General features: G+C 40.8%; 1 long non-coding RNA gene and 1 pseudogene across 1 annotated transcript in view; one reads left to right on the forward strand and one right to left on the reverse strand.

The window, feature by feature from the left end:
- Nucleotides 1–5,557, reverse strand: part of LOC110740868 — a 138,108-nt gene extending 132,551 nt beyond the window's left edge. The window contains exon 1 of the long non-coding RNA XR_002516089.2: nt 3,489–5,557. This is a non-coding gene — a long non-coding RNA (uncharacterized LOC110740868). The remainder of the gene's footprint in view (nt 1–3,488) is intronic.
- Nucleotides 5,558–15,215: 9,658 nt separating this feature from the next.
- On the forward strand, nt 15,216–15,911 carry LOC101020964 (annotated as a pseudogene).
- The last annotated feature ends 614 nt before the right edge of the window (nt 15,912–16,525 follow it).

Here is a 16,525-nt window from a genome sequence, read left to right on the forward strand (position 1 = left end):
CATCACACATAGTGATCAATTTTTTCTTTGTGGCAAGAGCACCTAAAATCTATTCTTTTGGCAAAAATCCCAAGTACAGTACGATATTATTCAGTACAGTCCTCATGTTGCATATTAGATCTCTAGACTTGTTCATCCTTTGTGTCCTCTGACCTGTATCTCTCTCTCTCTCCCGCTCCTGGTAATCACTGTTTTATTCTTTATCTCTATGTTGTGACTTTTTAAAAAAGAGTTTACTAATGTACCGGTAGCTACATCACTGTTAAACAGATCCAGGTGGACTTGTGCTCTTTTAAATACATTGTTATAGCAGATCATGTTACAATAAGGGTTCATTGTATATTTAATTAGCATTCACTACACTCTATTTTTAGCTGAGTCCTGTTATTTCCACACATCTCACCACACTAACATATATGCATCTGTTTTCTGGTAAAAACATATACCAGAAAAAAAAATGATAAAATCAGAAATTAAGTTTACTTATGAAAGTCAAACGTCTTAAACAAAAGGTGGCCCAACCTCTACTGAACATGTTTCCCACTCAAGCATTAGTTCTTTTCTAACAGAAGCTGTACCATCCTCAAATTCTTCTTTTTTTCTTTTGAAATGGAGTCTCCCTCCATCGCCCAGGCTGGAGTGCAGTGGTGCAATCTCGGCTCACTGCAACCTCTGCCCCCCTCCGGGGTTCAAGCGATTCTCCTGCCTCAGCCTCCCGAGTAGCTGGGATTACAGGAGCATGCCACCATACCCGGCTAATTTTTATATTATTAGTGGAGACGGGGGTTTCACCATGTTGGACAGGCTGGTCTCAAACTCCTGACCTCAGGTGATCCGCCCGCCTCGACCTCCCAAAGTGCTGGGATGAACCACCGTGAACCACTGTGCCCAGCCCTCAAATTCTTCTCTTGCATGCACCTGCTTTCGTCTTCAGGGACAAGAATTACAATGTAGTCATAAAGCAGGGAAGATTTAGGACATTCCCTGCCAGAATAAATCAAATCAGACTTAGAGGTAAATATATTTCATTTTCAAGATATTTTATGAGGAAAAAAAAAGTCATTAATTTTGATAGCTTTTAGTATAAACAGGTAAACAAACAAAGCCCCCTATATATTATTAACCTTTTTATTAATGTATGTTGAGTTTAGTTGTACAGCTAAACTTTATTCTAAAGTGTTTAAACCAGCAAATCATCTTAGCTAGCCAGAAAAATATATTTGCCATATTCTCCGTCTTATCTACGTATTGTCAATGGCTAATTAGCTAGCCGGGTGTGGTGGCTATGCCTGTGATCCCAGCACTCTAGGAGGCTGAGGTTGGGGGGATCACTTGAGGTCAGGAGTTCAAGACCAGCCTGGCCAACATGGTGAAACGCCATCTCTACTAAAAATACAAAAATTAGTCAGGCATGGAAGCACGCACCTGTAATCCCAGCTACTCAGGAGGCTGAGGAAGGAGAATCACTTGAACCCGGGAGGCAGAGGTTGTCGTGAGCTGAGTTCGTGCCACTGTACTCTAGCCTGGGCAAGAAAGCAAGACTCTGTGTCAAAGAAAAAAAATAGCTAATTAGCTGATGCTGGACTGTTTACATTCTGGATTATTGGTGGCAAATCTGATTTTTTTAGCTTTGGAAAGTCTTTTTAAATTAAAAAAAAAAAAAACCTAAACTTTATTATGATTTGGAATGCTCTTATTGTAGGAGAGATGAATAAAGAGAGGTCCAATGCTTCAGAATGAGGCTCCCCTTGGTAAAAGAATTAACTCAAATTTAGGAACATGATATGAGTGGTTCACCTAGGGCCCTTGGGAGGAAGGGACTACATCTTACACGACATTGATTCGAAATGCAAAATGCCAGCTTCTTAATTTACCATCACAGGATATTCCCTCTGGAGGTGATCACCAGGAGGCCAAGTTACAAATCAGAACGATGTGTGCCACCCTACAATTTGGTGGGTGGGGGGCAACAGTCTTGGTTAGTCTAACATATGGAAATTAATCTAAAGCATGAAAATGAATCTGAAGCAATGATTCTCAATCTTTAACTCGCATCAAAATCACCTAGAGAGCTTGTTAAAACACAACTCCTAGCATTTCCAAGTCAGTAGGTCTGTAATGGGACAAAATAATTTGCATTTCTACAAATTCCCAAGTGAGGCTATGCTGCTGATCCCAAGCCCACAACTGGAAGGAACTAGATAAATTGTATTTTTATCCATTTATGTGTATTTTTGTCTGCATAATTCATATTGGTGTTTAAAACTAAAGTCCATCCTCCCTGAACAATGGTGGATTCACAAATGTTTTACTCTCCAGATGAAATATTCTTCATCAGTCAGTCAACTATGAGACATCTTTATTTCATGTCATAATTCTCAAAAACTTAGTGTATACTACTTGTGCTTTAGATTAAAGCCTTCCTGGTGCAATTATTTGGAAACATGCTATTCTCTCGTTAAAAACACATGTTTGCAATAGGTCTCTTAAATGTGCTACTTTGGCTGGTTATTTCCGCACATTGTATAATGATTATTGCTAGCTTCTACTTCAGTCTTCAACATTTTACTAATTTCAAGGACTAAAGATGCCAATCTAGATCAGTAAGAATTACATTCATCTATAACAAAAAACTTGATTTACAGAAGCTCTGACCTAAATGTTTATTTTTCCACATAAAAAGAAATCTGAATTGAAACCCTCCAGAGCTACTGCAGCTTTTCAAATATGTGGTCAAGGACCCAGACTCTTGCATTCTACTCTGCCTTCTGGTGAATGTTGGATTTGGTTACTTGATTGTTGCCTCATTGTAACAAAACGGTTGCAGCATCCCCAGACTCCAATCATTATTTCAGAAGGAAAGAGTAATAAAATAAGGAGGAAGAGTACTTATATCTGAAACTCAAAAGTTTGCCATGAAATCCTCAATTCAAATCTCTCTGGCTGGCACCATGAAAAATGACCACTGCTAGTTGTTCAGAAGGGTGATCATTTTTAGGTGGATATGTGACCGCCCCTCTCCCACTAAAACTGGCATTCAATTAGGAAAGAAAGCAGAGAGATTTCATTTACCAATGTATGCTCTACTGCTACAGTTGGATATTTCACCCTGTCAGACCTCAGCTCTCACTACAATAAAGGACATCAAGACTGTTCTGGGAGTCTTCAACCTAGACACAAGATCACCAGACTGCTTCCTAAATAAAGTAGGCAAGCATCCTTTTCTTCTTTAGAAAGAGCTGCAAATCCCACCAAATCATTAGCATGAAATATGCTAGCACCAGTGATGCCCAAAGTGCTAGAGATTTGTGAACACATCTGCGAATAAAAGTATTTTCATCAAATATTCCTAAAGCGGCCCGCAGGCCCACCCACAGGTAGCCAGAACTCCATGAAGAGTGTTTCAGTCATTCCCTTAACACATTGCATGCTAAGGTATCGCCTGTCTAATAAAAGGTTATGACACTGAATAAGACATCACCACTAACCTCAAGAAACTTAGAGACGAATGTGAGAATGATCAGAGTAAGAAGGGGGATGACACACTGGACCTTGTTCCTCTTATGTCCATTTCTTCTCCCACTACATCAGGGAAGCTGATCTCTGCATAAAGAAACCACAAGGTGATGTGCCTGGGTCATAATGAAACAGAATTCCTGGCCTATGGCAGCAGAGCGTCACTGTCCAATCACTGTGTCTCCTCCATTCTCAAGAAAACTACCCTTCAAACCCAGTGTGGCATAGCAGCAAAAGCTCAAGCTCTGGGGTTGGCCCCCTCTTTTCCACTTACCTGTAGGAAACTCAGGCAGGCGCTTAGCTTCTGCACCTCAGTCTTTCCACCTGAATATGAGCATGATGATAACAGTGTCAAACATATAGAATTTGTCATAGATTTCAAATATATGTACAAACTTAGAACTGTGCTTGAGAGATAAGCACTAGAGGAGGGTTAGCTGTTGCTTATAAACACCAAGAAACTGAGTTTCATCACCTATAGCACTGCATATTCATACTCTGCCCACGAAGTGCCTGAACCTTCATCAAAGTCCCCAAAATTCTTGCTCAGAAATTTCCACTGTAAAAGGAAGGCTCTGTTCCACATCCCACGGCCTGTGCCTAAGATCAATCTCAATGAGCATCAGATCTTTTGTTTCTCAGAGTAGAAAGCCACAGGATGGACTTTCTCACTTTTACAATAAAAGAGCTGGCAGGACCCAGGGAAAACAGTTCCTCTCTTTAGGGGAGAGTCTCAGATACAAAACAATTGAAGTAGAAACTCAACTTCATTAGAATTCTTTTGACCACCTGAGCTCATTTCTCCATGTGCTTAAACAATGCAAAATAAGCCACAAAGGACTCAGCCTGGCAGAAGTTGAAACATAAGGAGTATTATTTTAACCTTAAATTGGCAACTAAAAGACTCCCAACCAGGCTGTCCCAAATAGATCTGGCACTCGCACCCTGAGATTTGGGATTTGGCTGCAGCTGGTTCCAAAAGGTTGAGCTAAGGCTTACGAGCCTCAACTACCCTCGTAATCAATGATGCTAACCAGGCTCGGTGCTCATCAGCTCACTCACAGACACAACCAGCTCCCTGAGGAGGGGGATTTTCACAGTCCAGGGCAGTCCAAGATGCAAACAGAAACATTTCCTTTTTACACTAACATATAAAGGAGTCCCTTGCAGTTCAGCGTTCCAGGTAACGTGTTAGTCTCTTCCTTTAATCTTCCTGAGTCCAAGGCTGTGTGTGCCTCTCTAATCGCAATACCTAGTCCTGTATCTGAAGCCCTGTGGGTGTTCAATAAATATTTGCTAAATATATAAATGCCTCATAATCCAAAGGCCACCTTGGGTGTGATAACTGCTGGCTGATTATCTCTGAATGAGATCTTCCTGACTGCATCCCATTCCAAAATAGGATTAGAGACAGCCTCCATGGGCACACAAGAGAACTACAGCCAAGAGAATCTTGGCCCTGACTTCAGCATTCAGCACCATAGGGACCTAGCCTTGGAAGCCTGACAGAGAATCTATACCAAGAGTCTTGTCTGATGAGGCCCTCAAGGATGCAGGAGGAAGGAGTGCCAGGTTGGCTCAGCTGTTTGGATCCCTTCGCACTATCCTCTCCTTGATTTGTCAGGTTAATCACAGCTGCCTAAATCCTACTAAAATTGGGAAATTAAAGCACAGTAGCACTGTTCCATTATCCCATTAGGGATACATCCTACTCCGATTTCCATTCCAGTAGGCAGATAGAAGTGTTCATTCATCACCCTTAAAGGGGTGGCCATCTCAATTGTTCTCCTTACCTTGAGAACAGATGTAAAGCTGCAATTCCCAACTATCACCACGATTGAATTCCCTCCAGCTTTGGGTGATTCTGTGGTTGCCTCCTTCCAAAGTGAGGAAAGAAGTTTTCTTGATTCTCCTTTCTGAACACTTTCTATTCACTTAGGCACAAATCTCTCGGCCTTCCTACGCATGGTGGTTTCAGCATGGCTGTTTTCTGCCTAGGTGGATATTTGACATTCATCTTGGCTGCTTCTATGTTTGGTGCATTCTTTTTTTTTTTTTTTTTTTTTTTAATTTATTTATTATTATTATACTTTAAGTTGTAGGGTACATGTGCATAACGTGCAGGTTTGTTACATATGTATACTTGTGCCATGTTGGTCTACTGCACCCATCAACTCGTCATTTACATCAGGTATAACTCCCAATGCAATCCCTCCCCCCTCCCCCCTCCCCATGATAGGCCCCGGTGTGTGATGTTCCCCTTCCTGAGTCCAAGTGATCTCGTTGTTCAGTTCCCACCTATGAGTGAGAACATGCGGTGTTTGGTTTTCTGTTCTTGTGATAGTTTGCTAAGAATGATGGTTTCCAGCTGCATCCATGTCCCTACAAAGGACGCAAACTCATCCTTTTTTATGGCTGCATAGTATTCCATGGTGTATATGTGCCACATTTTCTTAATCCAATCTGTCACTGATGGACATTTGGGTTGATTCCAAGTCTTTGCTATTGTGAATAGTGCTGCAATAAACATACGTGTGCATGTGTCTTTATAGCAGCATAATTTATAATCCTTTGGGTATATCCCCAGTAATGGGATGGCTGGGTCATATGGTACATCTAGTTCTAGATCCTTGAGGAATCGCCATACTGTTTTCCATAATGGTTGAACTAGTTTACAATCCCACCAACAGTGTAAAAGTGTTCCTATTTCTCCACATCCTCTCCAGCACCTGTTGTTTCCTGACTTTTGAATGATCGCCATTCTAACTGGTGTGAGATGGTATCTCATTGTGGTTTTGATTTGCATTTCTCTGATGGCCAGTGATGATGAGCATTTTTTCATATGTCTGTTGGCTGTATGAATGTCTTCTTTTGAGAAATGTCTGTTCATATCCTTTGCCCACTTTTTGATGGGGTTGTTTGTTTTTTTTCTTGTAAATTTGTTTGAGTTCTTTGTAGGTTCTGGATATTAGCCCTTTGTCAGATGAGTAGATTGCAAAAATTTTCTCCCATTCTGTAGGTTGCCTGTTCACTCTGATGGTAGTTTCTTTTGCTGTGCAGAAGCTCTTTAGTTTAATTAGATCCCATTTGTCAATTTTAGCTTTTGCTGCCGTTGCTTTTGGTGTTTTAGACATGAAGTCTTTGCCCATGCCTATGTCCTGAATGGTACTACCTAGGTTTTCCTCTAGGATTTTTATGGTATTAGGTCTAACATTTAAGTCTCTAATCCATCTTGAATTAATTTTCGTATAAGGAGTAAGGAAAGGATCCAGTTTCAGCTTTCTACTTATGGCTAGCCAATTTTCCCAGCCCCATTTATTAAATAGGGAATCCTTTCCCCATTTCTTGTTTCTCTCAGGTTTGTCAAAGATCAGATGGCTGTAGATGTGTGGTATTATTTCTGAGGACTCTGTTCTGTTCCATTGGTCTGTATCTCTGTTTTGGTACCAGTACCATGCTGTTTTGGTTACTGTAGCCTTGTAGTATAGTTTGAAGTCAGGTAGCATGATGCCTCCAGCTTTGTTCTTTTGACTTAGGATTGTCTTGGAGATGCGGGCTCTTTTTTGGTTCCATATGAACTTTAAAGCAGTTTTTTCCAATTCTGTGAAGAAACTCATTGGTAGCTTGATGGGGATGGCATTGAATCTATAAATTACCCGGTGCATTCTTATCTAAAGAACTTGCTCTCAAAGCTGAAAATAAATGATCGGTACTCGCTCTCCTAGCATTATTTACAGCCAGAATCAAATTTGTAACCAAAGTTTCAGCAAAAAAAGACCCATCCACACTGGAGTTAGGAAAAAATGGGGAGATTTTCTCTCTCCCTCTCTCTCTCTCTCCCCCCATCTCTATCATGAAGTGGCAGCAGAGGACAGTGGCTACAAGGTTGAGTCCTTGACACAAGAATTGGGGGTGGTGCGGGTGGGGAGTGTTTGTCAGCTTTGGTTGGGCTAAAAATGATTCTCTGGTGCACAGTGGTACAAATGTTTGCATCTATGTCTCGGTGGCAGCTGAAAACCAGTTCTGATTCAGGGTTTGGGATGTTGATTACCTCTGGTTTGGCACTGCAGCCCTCCCAAAAATTCCGTAAGTTACTCTATATCCTTTTGACAAACTCTTTTTCTGTTTAGTCACCGAGAGTTGAAGTCTATTATTTCTAACTTACAGCCCTGACTAACCCAGTAAATTTCCTGCAGAACTGATGCTTTTCCTCAAATTCTCCTCTCATAATAGTGATGGCTTTGGACCCCCCATGTAAAGGTGACTGTAAAGCTTTACTCAGGATACAACTTTCATACACCCAGATGGGCACATTGAGATGGTGTTCAAGTGAAGCCCAAGCTCACCCAGCTAGTGAGTAGAAGAGTAGAGACTTGGACCCAGGTTTTCTGACTCCAAGTCATGTACATTTTTTTAGAGACAGGGTCTCACTCTGTTGCTCAGGCTGGGAAGCAGTGGTGCAATCATAGCTCACTGTAGCGTAAAAGTCCTGGACTCTAGTGATCCTCCCACCTCAGCCTCCCAAGTAGCTGAGACTGTAGGTGCGTGACACCATACCCAGCTAACTTTTTTTGTTTTTTTTTTTTTTTTTGGAGAGAACTGTTGTCGCTATGTTGCTCAGGTTGATCTCGAACTCATGGCTTCAAGTGATCTCCCCTGCCTTGGCCTCCCAAAGTGCTAGGATTACAGGTGAGAGCTATTCTGTTTTTCTCAGCAAAAAGAAACAAATTCCTTTTGAGTTGTCAAGCCAACTTAAGTAAGTGCTGTACCTTACATTCACTTGTAACAAATTTATACTAAAAGTGGGAGCTACACATCATTGCTCAATGAAAGCCTTACATGTTGTTTTCCGTAGTCACACAGCGTAGATCATTAATAATACCACAGTTTTGCAGGCCACCCAAGGCAAAGCTGGTGCTAAAACTCCAAAACCTTTTTTTCACGCGTAGTTAATTGGCTGCTTCTCTGTAGTGTGTATCTGCGTGTCTGCTCCCACCCATGGAGTTATATTCTTATTAAGAATCAGTTGTGTTTGTTCTGAAACCTCGTTAGGACCATTGTACTTGTTATTGCAAATTCATAATTGAATAAAATATGGGGAAAGCCAATTAAATACTAATTTTTTAAATTTATTATTTTGAAAAGATACAATAGAGGCAAGTAACTAAAACTGCTGAGGAATTAGGAAGCTTACAACTGTCCAGCTGTAAAGTCACAAAAGTAAAGAAAGATTCTATCCTCAGAATACTTTTCAAAGGACTTTCAATTCTCAATTCACATTCTCGTTCTGATTCTTAAAGTTCTCCATTTAAAGACACTGACACTGGCAATTATGGAAGATGCGTTATGTACACAGTTTATGCAACAAAGAAATAAAGGTATTCCAATCAGCACAACAATACTTAGAGAATGCCCCGAACATACCTCATCATATTGAAGAGTCAATATGCATATGCGTGCTTTAAAGTACACGTAAATGTAATGCGTACATTATTATGCATCCTTTTTTGTGACTCTCCACTTTTAGCTGTCAGTAGATTAGCTGGGTCCGGTTGCATCAGATAGGAAACCAGTTGTTTTCTTTTTTTTGCAGTCACTCTTCTGGAAGAGAAATCCACCTGTTCTGGATGATGCAGTTATGGGACAAACTTAATTACCTGTCGTGTGTCTGGGTGCTGTTGATCCACCTTTCTAGACCATTTTTGCTACGTACACCAGCTTCTGTGAGGTGGGCTCTTCCTCCCATTCACAGAGAATTGGGAATTCATTGATTGCAGAATTCTCAGAGACACAGCTGGGCACGGTGGCTCACGCCTGTAATCCCAGCATTTTCGGAGGGAGAGGTAGGTGGATCACCTGAGGTCAGGAGTTCGAGACCAGCCTGGCCAACATAGTGAAACCCCTGTCTCTACTAAAAATGAAAAAATTAGCCGGGCATGGTGGCAGGTGCCTGTAATCCCGGCTACTCAGGAGGCTGAGGCAGGAGAATCACTTGAACCCAGGAGGCAGAGGTTGCAGTGAACTGAGATTGTGCCACTGCACTCCAGCCTGGGTGACAAGTGTGAAATTCTGTCTCGCTTGGCGTGGTGGCTCACACCTGTAATCCCAGCACTTTGGGAGGCCGAGGCAGGCAAATCATGAGGTCAGGAGATTGAGACCATCCTGGCTAACACGGTGAAACCCCGTCTCTACTAAAAATACAGAAAAAAAAAAAAAATTAGCCGGGCTTTGTGGAGGGCGCCTGTAGTCCCAGCTACTCAGGAGGCTGAGACAGGAGAATGGTGTGAACCCAGGAGGCGGAGCTTGCAGTGAGCTGAGATCACGCCACTGCACTCCAGCCTGGGTGACAGAGCGAGACTCCATCTCAAAAAAAAAAAAAAAACACTGTCCTAATGACAGTGGAGAATACATTTTATTGACATTTCTCCAAACCCATGGAAGGTACACCACCAAGAGTGAGCCCTAATGTAACTGGGGACTCTGGGTGATAATGACGCATCAATGCAGGCTCATCAGTTGTGACAAATGTACCACTTCAGTGGCAGGGATGATGATGGAGAAGGCTACATGTATTGTGGGGGCAGGGGATACGTAGAATATCTCTGTTCCTTCTGCTCAATTTTGCTGTGAACCTAAAACTACACTAAAAAATTAAATCTATTTTTAAAAATACTCTGTTCTTTAAAAACGTCTTCTTCAAACAGATATTAATATTTATTAGCCACAGCAGCATAAAAGCCTAATGCTGCTCTCAGAGAAGACTAGGGGTGGAGGATTCATTTTAAATGTCTTTAACTGGTGTAATAATCATCAAGAGGATGAAAGGAGAAAAATGCAACAATGTATTTATCAGAAAAACTGAGAATTCAGGGTCTCAGAATAAACTCTGACATCTACGTCTGTTTACCTGAACCTTTAGATGGCTCGCCCAGTTTGTAATCTTTCAGAAACAAAAGAGCAAACAGTGAAAAATCATTCACGCCCTCTGCACAACTGCCAGCCCATTTCTAAAGTACCTCACTACAAGGAGCTAAGAATGTGGACAAAGAGAAATCAAATGGGATTTTTTAAATGCTTTCTTTAAAAAACTGAATGTGCTTTTCCATCTTGTGCTATTTTTCTTCTCTATATGCACTGCTTCTCCTGGATGAAGCTGTTATGCAACTGCTCTCGTGGACAGGAGATCATTTCCTGGCCCCAAAGGAGTTCTCGCATATTGAGAGAACATGTTACAAGGTGGACCCCAAAAGAAGAGCATCTGGTTGCCCTAAGTATAACGCTCGCAGTAGAGAAATCACCATAAATAGCTTTAACAGAGACCAAACGTGTCCGTTTCAATCCAGTGTTTTATCACCCACCAAGGGAATTTATCTGGGTGAAGGGAGAGACGGGGAGTGAAGTCATTTAGCAGGGCATGGTTCATAACTCTTTTATTGGGACCAACAGGTCAAGGTCTTTAATAGCTGTAAGATGGCAAGTTAAAGTCATTGTTATCCAACCACATTTAAAGAATGAAAACATAATTGAGAGAGAAGAAAACTAGTTCCTGCAAAGGTTACGGAAAAGAGAGGGGGCTGTATTTAAAAGGCGATTTGGAGAATTAGAGAGGGAGATTGTACGTGCTTTTTTGCTTAATCAGAATATACTTGTAAAAAATCGTAAGTAAAATTTCCTGAGTAGTACTATCTTCTGATCCTGATACATTTGGGGTTTTCTTACTGTCTCCAACGAAATGAGTTGAGGATGCTAGTCTTAGGAGAATTAGCATGTACTAAAAGTGAACTAACAGGCTTGTCATAGGAGAAATATAACCATGGAACACACTGATTTGCTGCGAACTAACAAAAACCACAACAAACAGTTGGTAATTCAAGCACATGTCTATGCAAAGAATACATGCATATTTAAGAATTATTTATTTTATTTAAATAGGAAGAAGCAGTCATATGGCAAGGAACGGATAAGATATTTTAGTGCGCTGTAAAAGGTGCATCTCACTCTATGAGGAGGTTAGGAGAAACTCCACAAATAAAACTTAATGGATTGAATTCTGGTGAGACACGGTGACTCTCTCAAATGGAAATTCAGGCATTCCATGGAGAGCCTGTAGGATTAACTAAATTGCTGGCATTTTTCCTTGTCAGGATGGCAGAAAACACCAAAACACCAATGTACCACTACTGCTGGAGGCTTTGCCGTATGTCCTGGCATCACCAAAATCCTCTTGCTTTGGAAAATTAATCTGAACTGTGAAATTTGACCACAGTATCCACTGGAAGAATCTATTTTAACTATCCTGAATCCACTCTCCAGAGAAGTCCTTACTTGTTAGATGTCTTATGGACCAAGTTGCAAGTATTTCAATTTAGATAATGTGGCATAAATGGAATAATTAAAAAATAAATAGAGCCTGGCACATGGGCAAAACTGAGACTTTTTTCTTATTTGTCTTCCAAACTATTCTTTTCAGATCGGATCATGTGTAGACAATTTAAATCAGAACTAGCTTGAGTGTTTCCCCTGCTGCAGTCCTACCATTCTTACAATGAAAGAGCTAACTGCCATCTTCACCAGCACATTACAGCATGCAAACAATCCAAGCCTTACTACAGATGATTGATTGAGCCACTAAAGGCATCAAAATCCTCTAATTGAGCTGTCTGAACAATATCAAACGCCCACAGAGATGTGGTGGGAAAAGAATTCAGACCTATCTCATCAAAAATAAACCCTGTTTAATTGAAATCAGCAGCTTCCTTGCCTTTGTTTCATCCTATCATCCACTATATCCACCACCATGAAGTCCTATGTCTGCCTTGCCCAGGCAGAATTGTTTGATTTATTGACGGCTCAATATCTTGACCAGTATTAGGTATACCCGTATACTTATTACTGAGAACATACCTCTAACGCCATTTTACTCTCTGGCAGCTGCCTTTGATCCCTGCTCCAAACCTGCATTTGTTGAATAACCAGGCTCTCTGACCTCTACCACATCTGACATTTTCCCCTCCAGGTCATCTTGCTGTCCTTCATTGCAGATGTCGACTATAATTTATCCCTTTTGCTAACACCACAGGAAACCAAGTCCCTCTGAGGCCAATACCAGCATCCTGAGCTGATTGTGGTTATAATAAACCGCTGCCCACCATCCATCCACCCACCTCCACTGTCTCTTCCCCTCCTCCTCTTTGAGCTGCCAGTCATTGCAGGAGCGCATTGACTGCCTGCGTGTGTCTACTTATAATAAAGTCATTACAGTGAGTGTTGCTTTTGTTAAAGGAAAACCACACTGTTACAACTGGGTTTAAAGGATATGTTTTCTCCTAAGAATGACAGTCTCTGATGGGCGTTCTTCCTTGTCACTTTGAGACTGGCATGAGGAACAGTTGGAGGGGATGGAAATGTCCTATATCTTGCTTCAAGTGGTGGTTACCTAAATATATACAAAACTCGATGAACTCTATACTTTAAAAGATACCTATTCTTGCATAAAAAGTACACTTCAAAAAGGTGATTGGACAAAACAATAGACAGATTGATAGACAAAACGAAGCATCAGCTAACAGCAAAACCAAATTCATCCAAATAACGAACCATCTCCAATTTTCTAACTTTACACTTAGGATCCAATTCCCTAAACTGAATATAATTTAGAGTTTTTATTTCATTCAGAGTTTGTTAATGCAAAATTCAAAACGGTTGACATGTCACCGAAGCCCTGCCCAGTGTTTGATGAGACGGCATAAGCTATTACCTTGACACAACTTTAGAAAAAACAGGCAGCCTAATTTCCCCTATATACATACGGCTGGAGGCAAGAAATGTGATTTCAATGGAGAATTTCAAATAATCAGCATCCTCCACAACCCATATAAAGTGAGGCTAGGTTTGGAGGGATTCCAAAGCCAGGGGTAGCAAGAAGCCTTAGGCCAAATAGATGATTTAAAAGCCATGGGAAGAAAAATTTCAAATATAATGTTTATAGAGCAAAATAACATTTGTTTTTTTCATTGTGCAAGGATATCTTGAAGGTGAGAGCCAAGCTCAGCTGCTGCTTGTAAATCAAAATAACCCTTTCATTTTTACCTAACAAAGACGAGAAAGGGGAGAGAACAAGGTTACAAGGTGATATTCTTACCTAGTGGGAATACTAAAGGGAATGCCATTGTTGTCAAAATGTGTAAGGTCTATAAATCACGTGGGTTAGAGTTACAGGACACACAATTAAGTATAATATTGGGAAAGCATGATTTTTCCTTGACAAGGATGAATTGTTCAATATAAACCCTGGGAAGAACTAATATGAACAAAGAAAAAAAATAAAGAGAATCCAGAATCAGGTAGTTTCTGATGATACACAGCAAAGGAAAAAATATCATAAAATATTTTGTGCATAAAACCTTGATTATTCAAATTTTTGGTACATAGGAATAGCACATATATTGCAAAATAGAAGGTGATTAAGAAACAAGTTATTTCATTTTAGAGGGTAGTCACACATATGGACCCTACACACACATACACACACACACTTTTACACTCCCTGGTCTTAACACTCTTCACACTCCAGCTTATTGTTCACAGTGTAGATCCCAGCTGAAGGCTGGTGTGGAAGAAGCCAGGCAACAAAAGATGTACATATGTGTTTAAGAATTTTCACTGTATTTTTAGGATGGATATTGACAAACGACTTTAAAGTAGCTCAAAGAGAGGGGCATCATTTCTTGAAAAACGATGCTCCCTGGTTCATATAAGCTGACATATTATAACATTTATTTTGGTTTAACAAGCTGACAGCCTTCCAGCTGTAAATTAAGAGGCATTTCTAAATCAGCTGCACTGAGTCTTTATCAAGGCAGTTCTTGACCATTCAAGAGACTGCTGCCTAACCAGTCAAGAGACTCGATCTAATCAAGTACATCATATCCTTTCAAAGGTTTCAATAAAAACACTTCCATGTGTTAGCATTTAAATACTGAAACACTGAAACATTTAGAAATATACAACTCTCTAGTATACTGCATGAGGTAGGTGTTATTATATCACCATATAACAGACAGAAGAGCTGTGGTTTAGAGAGGGTAAGTAATGGGCATAAAGTCACATGCAATAAACAGAGGCGCCAGATAGGTCTGACACCTAAGGTCATGCAGCTGCAGAAGGCCAAATTGAATTTTGGTCACTGGTAGGGCACCTCTGTAATTAGGACATTAAAAATACTGAAAGATAAAACCTTGTATTCAGCTGGGCGTGGTGGCTCACGCCTGTAATCCCAGCACTTTGGGAGGCTGAGGTGGGTGGATCACAGGAGACCACGAGTTCGAGACCAGCCTGGCCAACATTGTGAGACCCCCCCCCCCCCCCCGTCTTTACTAAAAATACAAAAAAATTAGCCAGGCATGGTGGCGCACGCCTGTAGTCCAAGCTACCGGGGAGGCTGAGGTTGGAGAATCACTCCAACCCGGGAGGCGGAAGTTGCAGTGGGCCGAGACCACGCCACTGCACTCCAGACTGGGCCACAGAGCAAGACTGTCTCAAAACAAACAAACAAAAAACCTTGTATTCATTAAGAAGAAATTGTGTATTGCATTATTTTTTCACTTGAGAAGCTGGTATTTCAAAATGGTTAAGAACACAAACTAGCAGGCTGCCCACACCGCCCCGCAGCCCCGCAGCCCCGCAGCCCCGCACGATGGAGCCACTGTTCATTAGCTGGAAGGAAGATGGCGCCTGGTGGACAGCAAAGGCTTTGATGCATACATGAAGACACTAGGAGTGGGAATATCTTTGCAAAATACGGGCGCAGTGGCCAAACCAGACTGTATCATCACTTGTGATGGCAAAAACCTCACCATAAAAACTGAGAGCACTTTGAAAACAACACAGTTTTCTTGTGCCCTGAGAGAGAAGTTTGAAGAAACCACAGCTGATGGCAGAAAAACTCAGACTGTCTCCAACTTTGCAGATGGTGCATTGGTTCAGCATCAGGAGTGGGATGAGAAGGAAAACACAGTAACAAGAAAATTGAAAGATGCAATCAGTGGTGGATTGTGTCACGAACGGTGTCACCTGTACTCGGATCTATGAAAAAGCTGAATAAAAATTCCATCATCACTTTGGACAGGAATTAACTACAAGAATGAACAAGCTCAGTTCAATGAGCAAATCTCCATACTGCTGCTTTTTTTTTTTTTTTTATTGCTGTGTTCAATTATCTTTATCACAAACATTTTACATGCAACTATTTCAAAGTGTTGGATTAATTAGGATCATCCCTTTGGTTAATAAATGTGTTTGTGCGAAAGAAAAAAGAAAAGAAAGAAGGAAGGAAGGAGGGAAGGAAGGAAGGAAGGAGGAAAGGAAGAAAGAAAGAAAAAGAAAAGAAAAAAAGAAAGAGGAAAGGAAGAAAGGAAGAAAGAAAGAAAAAGAAAAGAAAGAGAGAGAGAGAAAGAAAGACAGACAGACAGAAGGACAGAAAGAAAGAAAGAAAGAAAGAAAGAAAGAAAGAAAGAAAGAAAGAAAGAAAGAAAGAAAGAAAGAAAGAAAGAAAGAAAGAAACAGACTAGCCAGATTACCTGGTTTCAAATTCCAAATCTGGCACTTAGTAGCTGTGTGACCTTAGGCAAGTTACTTAACTTATCTGTGCCTTGGTTTCTTCATCTATGAAATGGAGATAATAATACTACTTGATGCGTAAAGTTTTTATAAGGGCTGTATTTATACATAGTACTGGTATTGTGAATATCTTTCTTTAAAGGTCTTTATGTTTTTGAGAAGCACATTGAACTACATAGAGAAAAATGTTTATGATATCGAGATAGTTGGGGTACAAGGGTATAGACAAAATTGTCTATGAGTGGATAATAGTTAAAAATGAATTGTCAAAAAACCTACAAATATTAGCTGGGCATGGTGGTAGACTCCTGCAATAAGTCCCAGCTACTTGGGACGCTGAGGTGAGAGGACCGCTTGGACACAGGAGGTTGAGGCTGTACAGAGCCATGAT

This window comes from Papio anubis, chromosome 10 (genome assembly GCF_008728515.1).
Source record: "Papio anubis isolate 15944 chromosome 10, Panubis1.0, whole genome shotgun sequence".
Taxonomy (NCBI): Eukaryota; Metazoa; Chordata; class Mammalia; order Primates; family Cercopithecidae; genus Papio; species Papio anubis.